The sequence below is a fragment of the Schistocerca serialis genome, chromosome 10 (genome assembly GCF_023864345.2).
Source record: "Schistocerca serialis cubense isolate TAMUIC-IGC-003099 chromosome 10, iqSchSeri2.2, whole genome shotgun sequence".
Classification (NCBI taxonomy): Eukaryota; Metazoa; Arthropoda; class Insecta; order Orthoptera; family Acrididae; genus Schistocerca; species Schistocerca serialis.
The window spans coordinates 51,643,255-51,661,775 of record NC_064647.1 but is presented as its reverse complement, the minus strand read 5'-3'; positions in this window follow the sequence as shown (position 1 = coordinate 51,661,775).

Genomic DNA, 18,521 nt, shown 5'->3' with positions numbered 1-18,521 from the left:
GCCTCGGCATCGCTGGATGGGGCCAACCCTCCGTCGCTCCCGTCTCCTGGCGCTGAAGAAGAAAGGGCCAGCCTTCGATGGTGCAGGCCTGGATGAGGTGCAGCGTGAGATCAAGGTGCTGAGGCGGCACCTGATGTGGAAGGGTCACCTCCTCAAATCGTCAACGCAGGTTGGAGAGATGTGGGCTGCGCGCCTGCAATTTTGCCATCTACGGTGTGGCACTGTCATCTTCCGCCGCAGTCTGAGGGCAGTACCAATGGGTCGCCGACACCAGTCGACTACTATCTGGGCGTGACTACATCGACGCCCTCCGCGCCCGTATCAACGCCTTCCTGGCGAGGGCACGGCGCAGTCGGGGGCGTGAGGCAGACGCCAGATGTCGCGCGGGCTGCCAGGCCGTCGACATCGCCAATCACGGACTACAGGCTTGCTACAGGACGCACGGGTCCAGAGTCAAATGACATGACGCAATCGTGCGATATGTCGCTCGTGGGCTCGTGCAGAGGGGTTTCAATGTCTCCGTGGAGACCCACCTCCGAACACCTGACGGACTATGCAAGCCTGACATGGTGGCGGTAAAAGACGGCACCGCCCGCGTGATAGACGCCCAGGTAGTCGTCGACCATCTTCGACTTGACTGGTGTCATACGCAGAAGGCAACCTATTACAACACATCATCCATGTGATGTGCTATCTCCAACCTGCATCATGACATCCAGGAGTTGACAGTGTCCACTGCAACGTTTAATTGGAGAGGCACATGGTCTCCTGCGTTGGCGAGGGACCTCATTAACTTGGGTTCCGATCTCGAGAGCTGGCGGTACTTAGCAGCAGGGTTCTGCAGAGCTGCTGCATCAGTTACCATATCTTCGAGCGGATGACGAAGAATAGGCTGATGCCACGAGCCGGTGTCGGTTAGGATGCTGGATATTCTTATCTCCCTGACTCCTGGGGTCTTTCAACAGGAGAAAGAACGTCTTTATTCTGCTTTTCTTCTTCTTTCATTTGTGTTTTCTTCCTTTCCTTTAGTATACACATATACGAGGGCGGTTCAGAAAGTAACCTCCGATGGGTCATAGTGCGGGTTGTGGGGGAAGTAGCGACGCCATCTGTGCGTTCACGCACTCAACAGGTCAGTTGGCATCAAGCCGTGGTCGAGTGAACGTCGTACCTGCGGTAGTTTAGTTTTTGTGGCAGTTTGAAATGTGTGCTGCAATAGAAAACCCCGCCAAATGTGAAGTGCGTGCTGTCATAAGGTTTTTTACAGCCAAAGGATATTCTGCAGCAGCTATTCATCGTGAGCTTTGTGCCGTGTACGGACCAAGAGTTATGAGTGAAGGAGTTGTCCATGAATGGGTACGTTTATTTAAAAGTGGACGAGAAAACGTTCATGATGAAGAGAGGAGTGGTAGACCATCATTGGTGACTGACGAACTCGTTCAGACAGTTGATGCAAAAGTTCGTGAAAATCGACGTTTCTCAATGTCGGAGTTGTCTACTGGTTTTCCACAGATTTCTAAGACTCTCTTGTACGAGATAGTGACAGCAAGATTGGGTTACCGTAAGTTCTGTGCACGATGGGTGCCCAAAATTCTTACCGACCACCACAAAACTCAAAGAATGGCCTCTGCATTAGACTTTCTGTCACGTTATGAGGACGAAGGAGAACCATTGTTAAACAGAATCGTGACCGGTTACGAAACCTGGATTAAGTACGTGAACCCTGAGACAAAAGAACAATCAAAGATGTGGGCACATTCAAATTCGCCTACCAAACCAAGAAAAGCCTCGCAAGATTTTTCTGCCAGAAAACTGATGGCAACGGTGTTTTGGGATGCCAAAGGGGTGTTATTGGTTGAATTCATGGAACGTGGTACGACCATTAATCAAGACGTGTACTGTGAAACAATAAAAAAGTTACGACGGGCTATACAGAACAAACGCCGTGGTATGCTGACTTCCGGTATCGTTTTTTTGCACGATAACGCCCGTCCTCACTCTGCTCGCAGAACAACGGCCCTTCTTGAGTCCTTCAAGTGGGACGTTATCAACCATCCACCTTACAGCCCAGACCTGGCGCCAAGTGATTATCACCTCTTCATGCATTTGAAGAAATGGCTCGGGTCACAGCGGTTTGATGACGACGAAGAGCTCAAAGATGCGGTCACAGGCTGGCTCCAGGCACAAGCGGGTGATTTTTATGCAGAAGGAATTTCAAAGCTTCTGAAGAGATACGATAAGTGCCTCAATCGCTATGGAAACTATGTAGAAAAATAGTGCAAAGATGTAGTTGTAAGATGTATATATTAAAATATTTTTATTTAACTTGGTGTATTTTTTTAAATCAACCGGAGGTTACTTTCTGAATGGCCCTCGTATTATTTGGTATTTCGCCCTGTAAGTCCCCACTTTGGTGGAGGAATGGCGTGGTATAAAACACCCATATATACCATATGTACCATTTCTATATTTATTCTACGGAATAAAGACAGCTTAAATAGCCAACAGCCTCGTCATCTAATTAGCCGCCGACCAGAGCGGATGTGCCGGCCGCGCGCTCTCCGCGTCGGTTTTTTCCGGTATAATCGCGCCAAAGTGGGTATATCACTTCACACTACACTGAAGTTGGTCACTGTTGCTCACTGTTTATAGTGTAAAAATCGTTTTATCTGAGAAAAGTGTGCATAGTGAGATCGAGACTGCGCGCACTGGATTGGACCTCACCAAAGGTATTCGACAACAACTGACACTCAAAAACATTACTAACACCGCTAGGAACTCTTGACTGTACTAACAACACTAACTGCTGTTTGTGAAGTGCCTAAAGTGACATGAATAGAAAACATCTCGTGTGACGAATCAAAACCGTAACATGTGGTAGGAGTTTTCCCCGCCATAGGACAACAAAAAACTACCAAAATCAAGTCACAACTGCGCAACAGCGTAGGCAAACGTCTGTAAAAATCTCAGACTGAAAACTCTAATTTTAACGGAGTTACAAGGCAATGTAAGATAGATCGTGGCTAACATTTGGTACCGATTCTCCAAGTACAGTCTAGCTAGATTTGAATTGAAATGATACTAAAATAAGCAGAGTAGTGTAGGGAAGTGGCGAATAGGATTTTAGAACACAAAACTCAAATCATCGACAATTTCTGAGCTAAAAGTGACTGTTGCCAAGGAGTGAAAAAACTGTTTAAAACTGACTAAAATGCCAACAAAAGCACCTTAGAACAGAGTCTCAGTAAACCATAGACTTGACAGCCAATATACAAAATACCTAGCTGCCTGGCGTAGCTTTTTCCGGAAAACGAATAAATCAAAGCGATATGTCACACATAGCGACACAACGCAAAATCCCCCGAAGCAGGTCGACGCACGCTGGCAGTGGCGAGCTGTGTGCAAATCCCATAAGTAGGACATAATGCGACGGCTGACGCGTGCCCGTGTTGCCAATCGCGAACGTAGTTCCGCGCCCGACCGGGGGAGGCAGCAGAGCATGGGGACTACACAGCCGCCATTTGTGCGTGAACTGCGTGGCTGGCCACAGCGCAGAGCCCGAACGCGGAGCGCAGTTCCAGCTGGCCGCTGCAGGCGAGAACAACAACAGTGACAGCCGCTGCTACGCTTTAAGCTGGCACAGGCTCAACTTATTCGATACCAAAGAAGCTTGATGCTTGTGCCAGTCTGCACACTGCGTAATGTTCTACTTTCGATCTAAGTGTGAAAACTGGGGCGAAGTGCGGGACAGGCAGATTCGGCGGCTGTCAAGCTGGCCTCTGCTAGGAGAAGAACCAGTAACGCTTCCAGCACGCCAGGGACATCTCGACAATGCGCAAACACGGAGGAACGATCTAGTAAAATTCACAAGGAGAAGGTTGATGCCATTGATACATTCATAGCGGAAATTCAAACAGAGTTGAAAGCCAAAAAAGTTTCACTGAACCTACCTTCTGCATTCCGAAACAAACTAATTGGCAATGCAGTGACACACGCTAGGTTAGAAGGACAAATCCAGGCCCTATAAAAGGAAAATGCTCGACTAAGGCAACAGGTGGAAATACAATTGCAGCAGCTAGACACGATCTAGAAGCAACTGACTCACTTATACATGCGAGATTGGAGGGGCAGATTGACATTCTCAAAGACGAGAATAATAGTCTGTCTGTCCAAGTAGAGGAGTTTAGGCTCGAAAACTTCAATCTCAAAAGAGAGAATCACGACCTAAAGAAAGAACTAGATGAGGCAAAAATAATCAAACCTGAGACAACACTCCCAACACTACCATCCTTCGCCAGTATTGTCAAATCTGAACCTAAAACCAAACAAACACTGAAAAAAGAACAGGCCAAAGCTAAACAAGCCACAACATTGTTCATTACCTCAACGGAATATAAGGATCCGAAAATAGTGCGACAAACCCTCACACAGAAACTTGACCGCAAAAAAGACAAAATAAAAATCAAGGCGGTCAAAACCACAGCAACGGCTGTTGAAGTTGAAACTGCAACGCAGGACGACTGCAAGAAGTTGCTCGAGTCAGCCAAGAATATCACCAGTGGTCGTCTCTTCAGTGGGGGCTCACACCTGATTGTGTTGATCATTCGTCACATGCCTGGCACAACCAGCGACGAAGATTTCCTCAAGAGCCTGTATGAACTGAATCTCAGCGAAGAAATTGAGAAAGAAGCTTTCCTGAAAGACACTAAAATTAAATTCCGAACAAGACCAAGAGGGCGAGGTTACAACAATCAGGTAATTGAGGTCACGCCGGAATTGCACAAAATTTTGACAAAACGGGACAGAATCTATATAGACTTTCAGTCCCTAACCGTCAAAAACTTTGTGCACGTCCCCACCTGCTACAAGTGCTGTGACTTAGGACACACCATAAAGCAGTGCAAAGACACAAAAGTCACATGCTCAAACTGCAAAGGAAGGGCCACATAAAGAGTCAGTTTAGAATACCAGAACAAGACATTTGCATCCCCTGCAGAATCCGAGGTAAACTGTGTGCCAGACAGAGAGGCCTTGACTGTCAGACCCACAAATTCCTCCAAGATCGACTCCTACAGAGCTTCGACTATGGAGGGTGAAAGCAGTCCAATACTGTTCAAATAGCTCTGAGCACTATGGGACTTAACATCTGAGGTCATGAGTCCCCTAGAACTTTGAACTACTTAAACCTAACTAACCTAAGGAAATCACACACATCCGTGCCCGAGGCAGGATTGGAACCTGCGACCGTAGCAGTCGCGCGGTTCCGAACTGCAGCGCCCAGAACCGCGTGGCCACCGCAGTCAGCTCCAATACTGTCCCAATCTACAAAGTAAAAAACTAAGTATAAGTCACCATCGACCATTAACCGAAACCATCACAGAGCGATAAGCTGGCACAGGCAGATGAGATTGCTCCCCAACGACCTCACTCATACAAACGATATCCCATCTCTTCAAGGTTTGCATGCACTGCATGATAGCTACGTAAATACCATAGATTACACCGATGACATGGTGTTTAATGGAGCAATACACTATAACATAGCCAAGCAATCGAATAAACAGGTGCATTACTGGGTCAATTACCAACAAGCATTGCAGGCACTAATTGACGTGCTGGAGTTAGAAGTGCTATATAATGCACACAACAACATCAATCGAAAAGGAAACAATAGCACGGAAACAATAACACACAGACAAGTCTGAAACCACGAACAAACATACTGAGAACGAAAAAACGGATAATACACTGAAATCTCACACGGTACTCGACTGTACAAAAGCTCACAGCAAAGAAAAAACAAAAGACAATACACCGAGGATGTACAACACAAAAAGATGTACAGCCTACATAAAACCTGTGAACTTTGTGTCTGGAGGGATAATCAACCCTGCAGGCCCCGTACAACAAAGCGAAACACAACAACACAAACAACTACAACAGCAGACGGGATGTAGCGAAACAGAAAGAAAAACGGTAGTAATTCTTGTTGCAAACCTAACTGCAGGAGACCGTGACAGTGATGATGAGAGTGCAGATAGTGTAAACAAAATGAAAGGTGATGAGAGTGCAGCAGATAGTGTTAGTAAAAGAAAAAGTAGTGGTGAAATAGGAAGAGCCACAGGTAGCAGTTCATCAGCATCACGGAAGACCGATCAAGACGCCACACCGGTGGCATCTGCCCATCGAGAAAAATGCGAAGGACTCATCCCATAATATCTCTTTATATTCGATGAATTATTCTGATACAATTCTACCCTTGAATGACGTTTACTAATTTTCTATCTTCATACTCGCAGAATCCATGCGAAAAGTAGCTCATACAATAGCTATGCCATGAGTGCATAAGTATTCTTTGCAGTACAATAGCTATATGCCATGAGCGCATAAGTATTCTTTGTAGTGCCGACTAGCCTGAGCTTTGTTTGGAAGAACTGTAATCTGACTATTGAGATTTATCACAGAAGATAACTGATACGAACTGTACGATTAAAAAGGAAATATATATAGATTGCTCCTTCATACCAAAGGTGTGTACTTGACATTTGAGAATTAATGATATTTATCGATATATTGCGTAATTGTTAATCAGAAGGGAACTTCCGAAAGACTGGATACGAACCTGCATTTAATAATCCAAGATCTCCATTACTTCTTTGGAAGGTTAAATTTCATCAAAGCCAAATACCTGCTTGATCTGAGGTTTCCCGACTGATTATACAACGCTCCCAAAAATTACGAGGCATTTTATTTGTACAGATTAGCAGACTGCCGCAAAGCACGAGCCTCCAGAGAAGAAGAATCATCGCCTGATTTCATTCTAACAAGTAAAATTTCTGAATCATTTTGAGTGAATGAGCTATGACTGTGTTTCATATTATGAATGACTGATTGCTCGAACGAATTGAGAGCTACATAATCACGTAGATAGGAGGAAAAATTACAGTGGCGCCAGTGTGACAGGACTCTCTTCGATTGTTATATGTATTTTTTGTTTCATGAAAACGAACGAGAACGATAGGTAACGAACCTGAAGTGAGATTTGGTGCCCATAGTAAAAGATTGCTGATACCAAGAAACGATTTCAACTATTGGACAACACCGAGACTACTGAACAAGGCCAGAGAAATCTAATTTTTTATCCTGTAGTTAAAATTGTTTGAAATCAATTTAGAAAGAACTTTTTTCCAGGTAGTAGTTAGATTGTAGAACTGTATATTGTGTGATTTTCGTATCTGGACATTGAACTTTATGCCATCTGTGAAGTAATTTGAAAGTTAAGTGTGTCTACGACAGTAAACTTGAAACTGTATTTAGTGATTAGAACCTGATATTGACAGTTATTTAATGGTATTGACTAGAGCAGCATTTAAAATGTCTTTGAATCAGCTATTAGACGTGCAACAGTCTTCAGCTGTTTGCACAGAAGCAGAGGCCACAGATAGCAATTCTGAGACTGTTGTGGCTAGCGGTAGCAATATAATTAATCCCGCTGGTTCAGAAAACACTCATACAACAGCTGATCAGAGTGTTGTTGACACATTAGTTGTTATTATGCAACAGTTGTCTCTATTAGCCGAAGGCCAAGCGTAGGTAAAACGAGACTTATCCGTTATACAAAATGAACTCCAAAATCAATTAGCTGAAAATCAAACAGAATTACAAAATCAATTAAGAGCATCCTTTACTGAATTAAATCAGAGATTAAATACCCAGACACAGGAAATAAAAGAACAGGCAGTAAGGACCGAACAGAATCTTATTGCTCAAATTGAGCAGGTCCGCCAACAATGTCAAGAAAGCAATAGTAAATTAAAAGCGGAACTAACCGAATATGTATCTGTCAAAATTGACATGATACAAAAACAAGTAGAATTGTTTCCTCAAGTAATACAGGCTCAAGAGGACATACAGTGTTCCGTAGCTATGATACCAGAAATTATAGAATCCCAAGATTATCTAAAGAAGCAATTTGACGAAGTGAAGGAAAAAACAGACGACAGTTGAACATAGAATGAATGTACTTGCGGGAAAGTTTTCAGAAATGACATTAGAGCGGCAAAATTTCCCTTCGGAAACGATAGAAGAAACTGTGAAAGTAGCTTTACAGTCAATTTCGGAGAGTTCCGAGGAGAATTTTTTCAACAAAGGGTTAAAGGAAGTTCGTGAACAACTTGGCGAAGAATTCTCGCGTTGGAAAGAAAATATAGAAAGATCACTAAATCTCTCGCAGGAGGATTTAGAAACTGCGAGAAGTAGGAAACAAAATTCTCAATCTGCGCGTGACATTCCGTCCATGTCAAGATCCGATGTAGACAGATCAGGAACGTCACAAGCCAGATTCGATATAACGGATAGCCACAGGGAAAAGTACGAACAGGATGATTTTTGGAATCGTAGTACTGTTGAGGAGAAGATGATTAAACAGAGACAATTTCAAATCTTTAACCCTGACAAAAAGAATGTTCATCCTGTAGTCTTGATTCGAAGTTTCAGAGGTCTATTTCCACGACAGAATGGCAAAAGATTAGTTTTGTATCTGGATATATACAAGGATCAGGAGCATTGTGGGCATCCGAACAAACATCTTCTTGTAAATGTTACGGCTTTTCTAGCAAAATATTGGTCTGCTGGAATACAAGAAAGACTTAGGCAGGAAGTATTATATCCTGAGTCTTTCTCATTTTCTAGAGGATCTCTAAAGAGATATTTTGAGAAATACATTAATAAATCTTTGTATTGGGATCTACCGATTCCTTTGCCGGATATACTTAGGATACTCAACTCCAGACTACCCACCATACCCACCAGTATAAGGAATCAGCTGTTATATATAAATGATAAGGATATAGACTCATTTATGACTACGCTTGATCATATTGATATAATTGAGGAGGACAATAAAAGGGCAAGAGAAATGTCATATCAAAGAAGAGTAATAGAAGCGAATCCGAGCTGCAACTCGAATGGGAATGGCAGTAATGGTTGCAGTAACAATAATCATAACCAACTACACTCTCCGAGGACACTTAGAAATGGACAAAATGCAAACAGTAATTATTACCATAATGGAAACTTTAGTAATGGTGCAGCGAGGGGCTATTTTAGGAACAATAGGAATTTTAATCGATATAATCCAATGTATGGCAACACAAGACAGTTCTACCAACACCAGCAGAACAACAACAATAATTACACAAATCAAGCAAGACAATATAGACCGAATTCACCACAACAACCGATAATCACTGAAGTAGCTGAAGAGACAAATACCAGTCGGACCAACAATCACTCAAACTAAACATGACCGCATCGTGCCCTGGAGGAGCGGTCAGGGGATCTGTTAGGGGCAAAACAGTAAAATTACAGTTGTTAAGATATAATGATGGTGAGCTGTTGACTGAAGAGTTAACAAAGGATTTAATAACGTGTCATAATGACAGATCGAGTGTTCCGGTATCGGAAGTATTTGTTGAAATAGAGGAAGTTCCAACGAGTGTGATATTAGACACCGCCACTTCCGCCAATTTCATCTCAGGCGCTCTTTTTCGGAGAATTATTAGGGAGAAGAAGGTACCAATTTTGCAGGTACAGAACTGCAAAATCATCGGAGCTGTTGGAGCACGCTCTCCCAATGTCAAAATCCAAACACAATTAGAGATGAAAATGGGAAATGTAGCAATAAAATGCACGTTCCTTGTAGTGGAGAAGTTATTAGTGGACTGTGTCCTTGGTATTGGGAGTATGCAGGAGAACGATTGTCAGATTTATTTTTTGGAAGGAATAGTTAAATTTAGATTAAATGGAGAAGAGATAGCACTGGATTTAAATAGAAAGGAAACGGTGCATGAGAAATATTGTCGCGGTGCCATAATTCAATTAATTGACACTACAAACGGTCGTTGGAAGGAGCTTTCAAAGGATTTGATACAACAGGAGGACTTTAATCAAACAACAATGATAAAAGCTAGTGAATCAAATCAGCTTACCGGAGAACAAAGGCAGCAGCTTCATTATTTGTTAGAGGCATATGAAGAGATTTTTGATGAGAAACCAGGAATTATTAAAGGGTATATTTGTCACCTACAAGTGAAGCCACATCAGACTTACTGTTACACGCAGTATCCGATCCCCTGGTGTTTAAAACAATCTGTTCAAAGGGAGATAAATAGAATGTTAGAATGGACTTGATTGAGCCATCAACTAGTCCATATTGTTCTCTGCTCTTAGTCGTTTCAAAACCTGGAGGCAACGTAAGATTAGTTCTGGATACGAGAGAGATTAATAAAATAATAGTACCTGTAAGAACTCATCTGGAAAATATAGATGAATTAATTCAAAATTTCCAGGATGTTTCGTACTTAACTAGTGTTGATTTGAGAAGTTTGTACTGGCAGGTCCAAATGGATGAAGAATCTAGGAAATATACCGCATTTATCTATGAGGGGAGAAGTTACCAATTTAGAGTTGTCCCATTCGGACTTAATATTAGTGCTGGAATATTTATTTCAGCGTTGGGTTATGTTCTTGGACCAGAATTGCGTAGTCGTATAACTTTGTTTGTTGACGACTTATTAATAGCCACGAAAACATGGGAAGAGCATTTGCATTTTTTGGAAAGGATTTTTGCTGTTTTCAAGAAAACCGGAATTACAGTAAACTTACAAAAGTCTCATTTTGCTTTACCACAAATTAAGTTCTTAGGACATATGATAGATGCGAAAGGTATCCTGCCTATCGAGAAGAAAATAAGTGCAATTCGAAATTTCCATCACCACGGAATAAAAGACAGCTGAAGGGATTTATAGGTATGGCATAGTTCTGTCGTTTCATAAAGACTCAAGCCATGAATTCTGAGGCATTAAACCGGCTTCTACAGAAGGATGTGCCATGGCAATGGACTGAAGAATGTGAACTAGCTTTTCGAGACATTAAAGACCAACTCGTTAACGCATCCTTATTATATCACCCTGATATGAATTGTGAGTCCACGTATTCATCGGATGTTGGATTAGGTGCTTGTCTCTTCCAAATAAGGAAAATAAAAGGGGTACCAACATTCTGTCCGATAGCATTTGCTAGTCGAGTGTTATCGCCCTGTGAAAGAGCCTATACGACCACAGAACTTGAAGCACTTGCAGTTATCTGGGCATTCGAGAAGTTTAACTAATATTTATATGGTTCGAAAACGATTGTGTATTGTGACCATCAATCACTAACCTTTTTGCAAACGTGTAAATTATTACATCCTAGACTGTCACGTTGGACAATGACACTACAACAGTACCAATTTAAAATTATTCATGTGTCTGGCAAAGAAAATATTATTGCGGATGCACTGTCAAGATCCCCAGAAGGTTTAACGCCGGAAATAGAATCAGTAAATACTTCGGATTTTCCAGTATTACTGTTGCAGGACAATATCTACAAGACTTATTATGTACATCTTTGTAGAGATATGGGAAATTTACAACGAAAAGACCCTCGATGGAAGAAGATAATTCAGCTAAAGGAACAACAAAATTCAAGGGCTGGTTTAGATCATTATAAATTAGTAAATGGAGTATTATTCTTCAGATGTGGGAAGGACAACAATCCATGGTTGTGTGTATGTATCCCGAAGGAATATGAGGAAAAATTAATTTGGTTTACCCACTTATCATGGGGACATTTTGGTGTAATTAAATGTGCCAGTAAAATAGGAGCATACTGTTATATTCCGAATATTCGGAGAAAAGTGCACCAAACAATACAAAACTGTTTACTCTGTCAAAAAGCAAAACCGGATAATAGAGGTAGTAAGCATGTTCTGCATTCAATTATTCCACGAGAGCCAAGGGCGTTAATTTCGTGTGATATCTGCGGCCCTCTCCCACAATCAAGAGGAAGAGTCAAATTCATTGTTGGATTCTTTGACATGTTTACAAAATATGTAAAACTATATCCATTAAAGTGTGCTACTGCCAGAGCTGTTGTAGTGAGATTGGTGCGTGACTATCTTCCACATGTAGGTTTACCGAAATCCATAATTACAGATAATACCAGAATTTTTACTGGATTTAAATGGAAGCAAACATTAACACAACTTGGTATTCGACAAATTTTGACATCACGTTACCATCCACAGGGTAGTCCAAGTTCCGAGAATTAAACCGATTTATGCATACCTACTGTCACAGTAAACAAACATCATGGGCTGATTATTTGTCAGAATTTGAACAAATATTTAATAATCTGACACATACCTCAACTAACTTTACTCCAACAGAGCTTATGTTCAGTCAGATTGAAAAGAACTTCTGGATAAACCATCTGCCAAAGTATGAAGACCAGAATTTAAAATGGGAGGAAAAGATTCGACTCACACTTGTCAGTTTAACTAAAAAGGCAATACAACGGAAATTGACATATGATAAACGGATTCACCAGATTCAGACGTTTCATCTTGGAGAAAAGGTTTTATTGAGATGACACATCCATTCCTCGAACCTGATGAAGAACATAAAGAAATGGAATCTTGTTTATACCGGAACATATGTTATTGTAAATATACCAAATCCTGGATCATACTTGTTGGCATATCCCGAATCGAAAAGAATAAAGGGACTATTCCCGCATAATGATATTAAGAAGTTTTTTGAAGGATCGTAGATCTGTGATACCAAATATGGAGAAGAATTTAGAGTGGAATTTGACTATGAGTCGAATGTGTATATAAATATCAAGAAGTTTATGTTGTCCAGAGGTTAAGAGACAGTGAGATTACTCCTGTGATAGGTTACGAGACAGTGAGATTGCTCCTGTGATAGGTTAAGAGACAGTGAGATTACTCCTGTGATAGGTTAAGAGACAGTGAGATTGCTCCTGTGATAGGTTAAGAGACAGTGAGATTACTCCTGTGATAGGTTAAGAGACAGTGAGAATACTCCTGTGATAGTATAACACATAAATTTTAAGATAGGTAGAAGAATTTGTTAAATACTAGTGTTTGTAAGTGTGGACTATGAGCAGAAGGCACCGTGATATACAATGAAAGTGCGTCTACATTTCCTCAAGACACGGCACTTATGTGAGAATTGCGTGTGAAACTTGAACTGTGTGGGATATGTAGGTAAATACGCTGTGTGTATGATGTGCACTGTTCGTGCAAGAAAACAAATGAACTGTGAAATGAAGCAACGTCGATAATGTCACTGTTGCAAAGAATTGAAGAAACTCTGGTTGCGCGAGAGAAAATTGTTATAATTTTTAGATTTTTTCAATATGCTTTCTTTACCAGGAGAATTAATTTAAGAATTTTAATTAACATTTTAAGAATAGCAGTTTGTGTGTTTCATATTATGGACATAATTGTTGAAATATATTTCCATAAATGTTCATGAGAGGATGAAGAAGATTCTGTGAGTGGATGATTTGTGAAATGAACATACATCATCATTAATGATATTTATTTGCAAGTGGATCTATAAATCAATTAATTATAAGAATAATGAAAATTTTTCAAATTATTCCTTTTGTGGAGTCAGTGTCATATGCCTATGTTTAAAATTTTTCATCAGGTGTAAACTTAAATTTTATCCATAATTTCGTAATTGAAAGCAAACCTCGGACAGATTCAATGCTCTACTTCCACCTGTACTATAACAAAACGAAGATTAGATTAAAATTTTTTAAGAGGAATACATTCGATATGAGCTACAACAAAATTTAAATGCCCACAGTCTATTTGGCAATGTTTTGGACAATCAGCAGTTGTAATGCACAACAACTTTGGTATTGAGGACTACAAAAAAATTCGCGATTGTCAGGACTGATGGATGTTCCAGTCTAGTACAGATGGAAGAATATAAGAATCCACTCCGATTTTGAGTTCAACGATGAAATATGGACTTCGTTGCCTTAATCCACTCTCTTCCAGGGATTCATTCAGTCAGAACCTTTTCTTATTCCACTTTAAACCTGTTCCATGTTCACATCCCTGACCATCTGTTCCTGAGATCATCTTGCTGTTTCTACGGCACATTACCAGCTTCTGTCCTGTACCATAAGCCATCGCCTGTCCTCCGCACCGCCTCCACCAAACGCTGTATGTCGCCTACTCGCTGTCCGTACCCAGTGTTCCTGTTCCATCGACTTCACAACGAGATCGCCGGCTACATCGTCGAAAGAAGAATTTAGAAAATTTGTTTTGAGCAATATTGTAAAATTTTTTTTGGCTATGAGGCACTTTTCCTTCGATCTAATCTATGGAGCTTCTATATATTTCAAAATTACTGGATTTAGGCTTTCCTATCTTCTTTAATACCTGAGCTGGGGTCTATTCTTCTGGGTTTTCGAGGGTTTCCCTGTGAAGGCCAGTTCCCAAATGGGTAGACCTTTTTCGTAATTACACCAGTCTACATCTTCCCTGGTTATGTACTCGGGATGCGGGTGTACCCCGGTACATGTAAAAGCTACAGCTTAGGTATTCTCGTAACTTATTGTCTTAACATGTTACCCATACTCCTATAGTAAAATTCTACTAATTCAAAATATTCCTCTTTTGAATAAACAACCCAACAAATTTTTTCTGTTAGCTCGCAAAGTGTATTATCATTAACTTTGCTCGCTGCGAGGGGCAATTGTAATACCTCTTTATATTCGATGAATTATTCTGATACAATTCTACCCTTGAATGACGTTTACTAATTTTCTATCTTCATACTCGCAGAATCCATGCGAAAAGTTGTTCATACAATAGCTATGCCATGAGCGCATAAGTATTCTTTGTAGTACTCTCTCTGGTGGTTGTAAAAAAAAAAGAAAGGGAGCTTCCGAGATTGTCTTCATGCCGATTAGCCTGAGCTTTGTTTGGAAGAACTGTAATCTGATTATTGAGATTTATCACAGAAGATAACTGATACGAACTGTACGATTAAAAAGGAAATATATATAGATTGCTCCTTCATACCAAAGGTGTGTATTTCACATTTGAGAATTAATGATATTTATCGATATATTGCGTAGTTGTTAATCAGAAGGGAACTTCCGAAAGACTGGATACGAACCTGCATTTAATAATCCAAGAGCTCCATTACTTCTTCGGAAGGTTAAACTTCATCATAGCCAAATATCTGCTTGATCTGAGGTTTCCTGACTGATTATACAACGCTCCCAAAAATTACGAGGCATTTTATTTGTACAGATTAGCAGACTGCCGCAAAGCACGAGCCTCCAGAGAAGAAGAATCATTGCCTGATTTCATTCTAACAAGTAAAATTTCTGAATCATTTTGAGTGAATGAGCTATGACTGTGTTTCATATTATGAATGACTGATTGCTCGAACGAATTGAGAGCTACATAATCACGTAGATAGGAGGAAAAATTACAATCCCATATGCAGAAAAAGAACAGAAGAGAAAAATCAGTCGAAAACTATGGCATGCTGACTATAACAATGTAGAATTAAATTTAAGACTAAGTAGGCTAGAACACAAAGACACATTTACCACGGCACAGAGACTACTAACCAGACTGCTTCATTCACTGGGCAGCTACGTTTGCTTCCCGACCACCGAACAATCTGACAGAATGACTTAAGACGGAAAATATACCTACAGACCCTGCAGATTTAGAAAAATTAGTTATACTAGCGCGTAGTCGGAGGGCGGAAACACAACTCACACCAGGTATACAAGGACCAGGTGAGGGCACACGGCAGAACAGACTTCGACATGTGAAACATCCATGAGTATTATGCAACTAAACGCGAACAGAAGCACTCTCGTTTGTGCAGATCTGCAGCGGGTTGCATTGGACCTGCAGGTGGACATTCTCTGCCTGCAAGAACCCTATGTAACAACCCAGGGAAACTTCACCAACCTACCCTGGGACGCTGTCACAATCTCGGACAGTCTAAACTACAAGGCTGCCACAGTAGTCCTCAATAATACGATAAACATTATAAAGATCTCGCAGCTATGCAATAGGCATCTGGCCACAGCAGAAATAACCAAGTGTGGAGATACATGGGTGGTTGCATCATTGTATGCACAATACAGTGATAACGTTGAGCCATATCTTGAAATGATAAAAGACGTAGCTGAGTACTCTAGACATAACAATTTAATTATATGTGCAGACATTAATGCCAGATCCACACTATGACACTCGGACAGAACAGACGACAGAGGAAGAAAAGTCAACGACGTCATACAGGAGACGCAACTACACATCAAAAACAAAGACGGACCTACACCTACGTACAGAGGTGCAGACGGTTCCTCCAATAAAATCGATATTACTCTAATGAATGACAGAGCACTAGGACGATTGCAAAGATGGACCATACACGACTCTCTGACCGCAAATGATCACAACATAATCGAAATAATACAACAAACAATAACCACACTACACACAATACAACACATTTCAACTTCAAAAGAGCAAACTGGAACAGACTACAACAAATTGTGTGCTCTGTAATCCACGCTTACCTGTATATGGTGTATGTTTTCGTTTCGAACAAACTGACACAAATCATCCAAAAAGCACAAGAAACAGCAATACCTATGTGCACGCACAGCAAACAACGGGAAACCCCGTGGTCAGATGAACTAACTAGACTCCAACGTGACATGGCAAGGAAACGTAAATTATACCAGAGGACCTGGATATAAAGAGACAAACTACTAAGACTAGCTGCATATAGGGAAGCCAAAGAACTCTTCAAAAAGACATTACTTCAGACCAGAAAACAACACTTGGAGAGCTACTTGGCCACGCATACACAAGAAAACATTTGGGGGGAACAATACAAGTTATTGACAGACAAAATCAAGACCCCATTGGCATTAAGCACACTACGGCAGGATGACGGCACAAAACTCCTACTGGAGGATGTCACAGAGACAGACACACAGGAACAAACCACACTCAGGCAAGAACTATGTGAACAATACAATACTAATGCCGTCACCTGTCCCTTTGCACACGAAGTTGCGGTAGCGATAAGAGAACTAAAAAATAAGAAAGCACCTGGACCTGACAGGATCCATGCAGAAGTGCTCAAGAGGCTGGCACCACAGATCACCCCATATGTAACAGAACTACTAAATGACGCCTTAAGGCTAGGCCATGTACCGACAGTCTAGAAAACCTCAAATGCATTCGTCATACGAAAATCAGCAGACAGAGACCAATCAGATCCGAAATCATACAGACCTATATGCCTCATAAAAACTATGGCAAAAGTCCAAGAGAGGCTTCTGTGTGACTGCTTGCAGGCTCACAGAACCCTACTTGGAATGATTCCTCACCAATTTGGATTTTGGAAAGGAAAAAGCATTGATGATGCAATAAACAGAGCTCTCGAAATTGCCAAGGAATATGTTTAGTCTGGGTTTTGTGTAGTCATGATTGACATCGCAGGAGCATTTGACAACCTGTAGTGGCCAGCCTTGTTTCTGAGGTTATGCCATATGGAAGTACCCGCAGCCCTAGTCTATTAGACTACTGCAGGGACAAAATAGTGGAATGGCATGTGGGCAACCGGAAGGTAATAAGGAAAATTACGAGAGGGTGTCAGCAGGGATCGACCTGTGGGCCCATCTTCTGGGACATAACTTTTGAACCCCTCCTGCAACTGCTGGATGATGATATGAGGATAGACGGAGCTGTCGCTTATGCAGATGACCTACTGGTGCTCATCACAGCAAATACAAGAGCCCAGCTAGAGGGCAAGGCGAGTGGCACACTACAAACAATAACACAATGTTGCAACACAAACAAGCTCAAGATAGCGGGCAACAAAACAGCGTACACACTTCTGAAAGGACAACTCAGATGTAATCCATCAATAAAGATAGAGAACAACAACATAAAGAGAACGACAGTAACCTGCTACTTGGGCATATACATAGATGAAATACTGAACTTCCATGAACACATCAGAATAACAACAGACAAGGCAGAAAAATACTACATAAACTGGCAAGGACAATACAGACTTCCTCTGTCAGTCACACGAACCTCCCACTGCGCTCTCTTCGAATCAGTGCTAAGCTTTGCGGCCAGTACATGGGCGCACAGACTCAACCTCGTCACAAACAGAACAGCGGTTAGGCGAGGGCAGAGAAGTGTCTTTTGCGGCTATCTGGAGCTTTTGGCACTACATCAGTCGAAGCACTGTGTGTCATGCTAGGAATCTTCCCGATAGACATTACAATCATAACGGGCCGCTTAGTACTGGTTAAAGATGGGTAGAGTAGACCAGGTCAACATAATGACTGGTTCACCGTGGAACAATAAGCAGGACCTCAGAAAATGGAAAATCGACATATGGCAAGAGGAATGGGGCACAAGTGATAAGGGACGGAGAGCGTACACATTTTTTCCGAACTTAACGGAAAGGTTAAGAATGAAACATGCCGATCCTAGCCACGGCATGGTGCATTTCTTGACTGGCCACGGACCTTATCCCACGCACTTGAATCGCCTGAGTCTAAGAGACATGTCAACATGCACATGCGGAGGTATG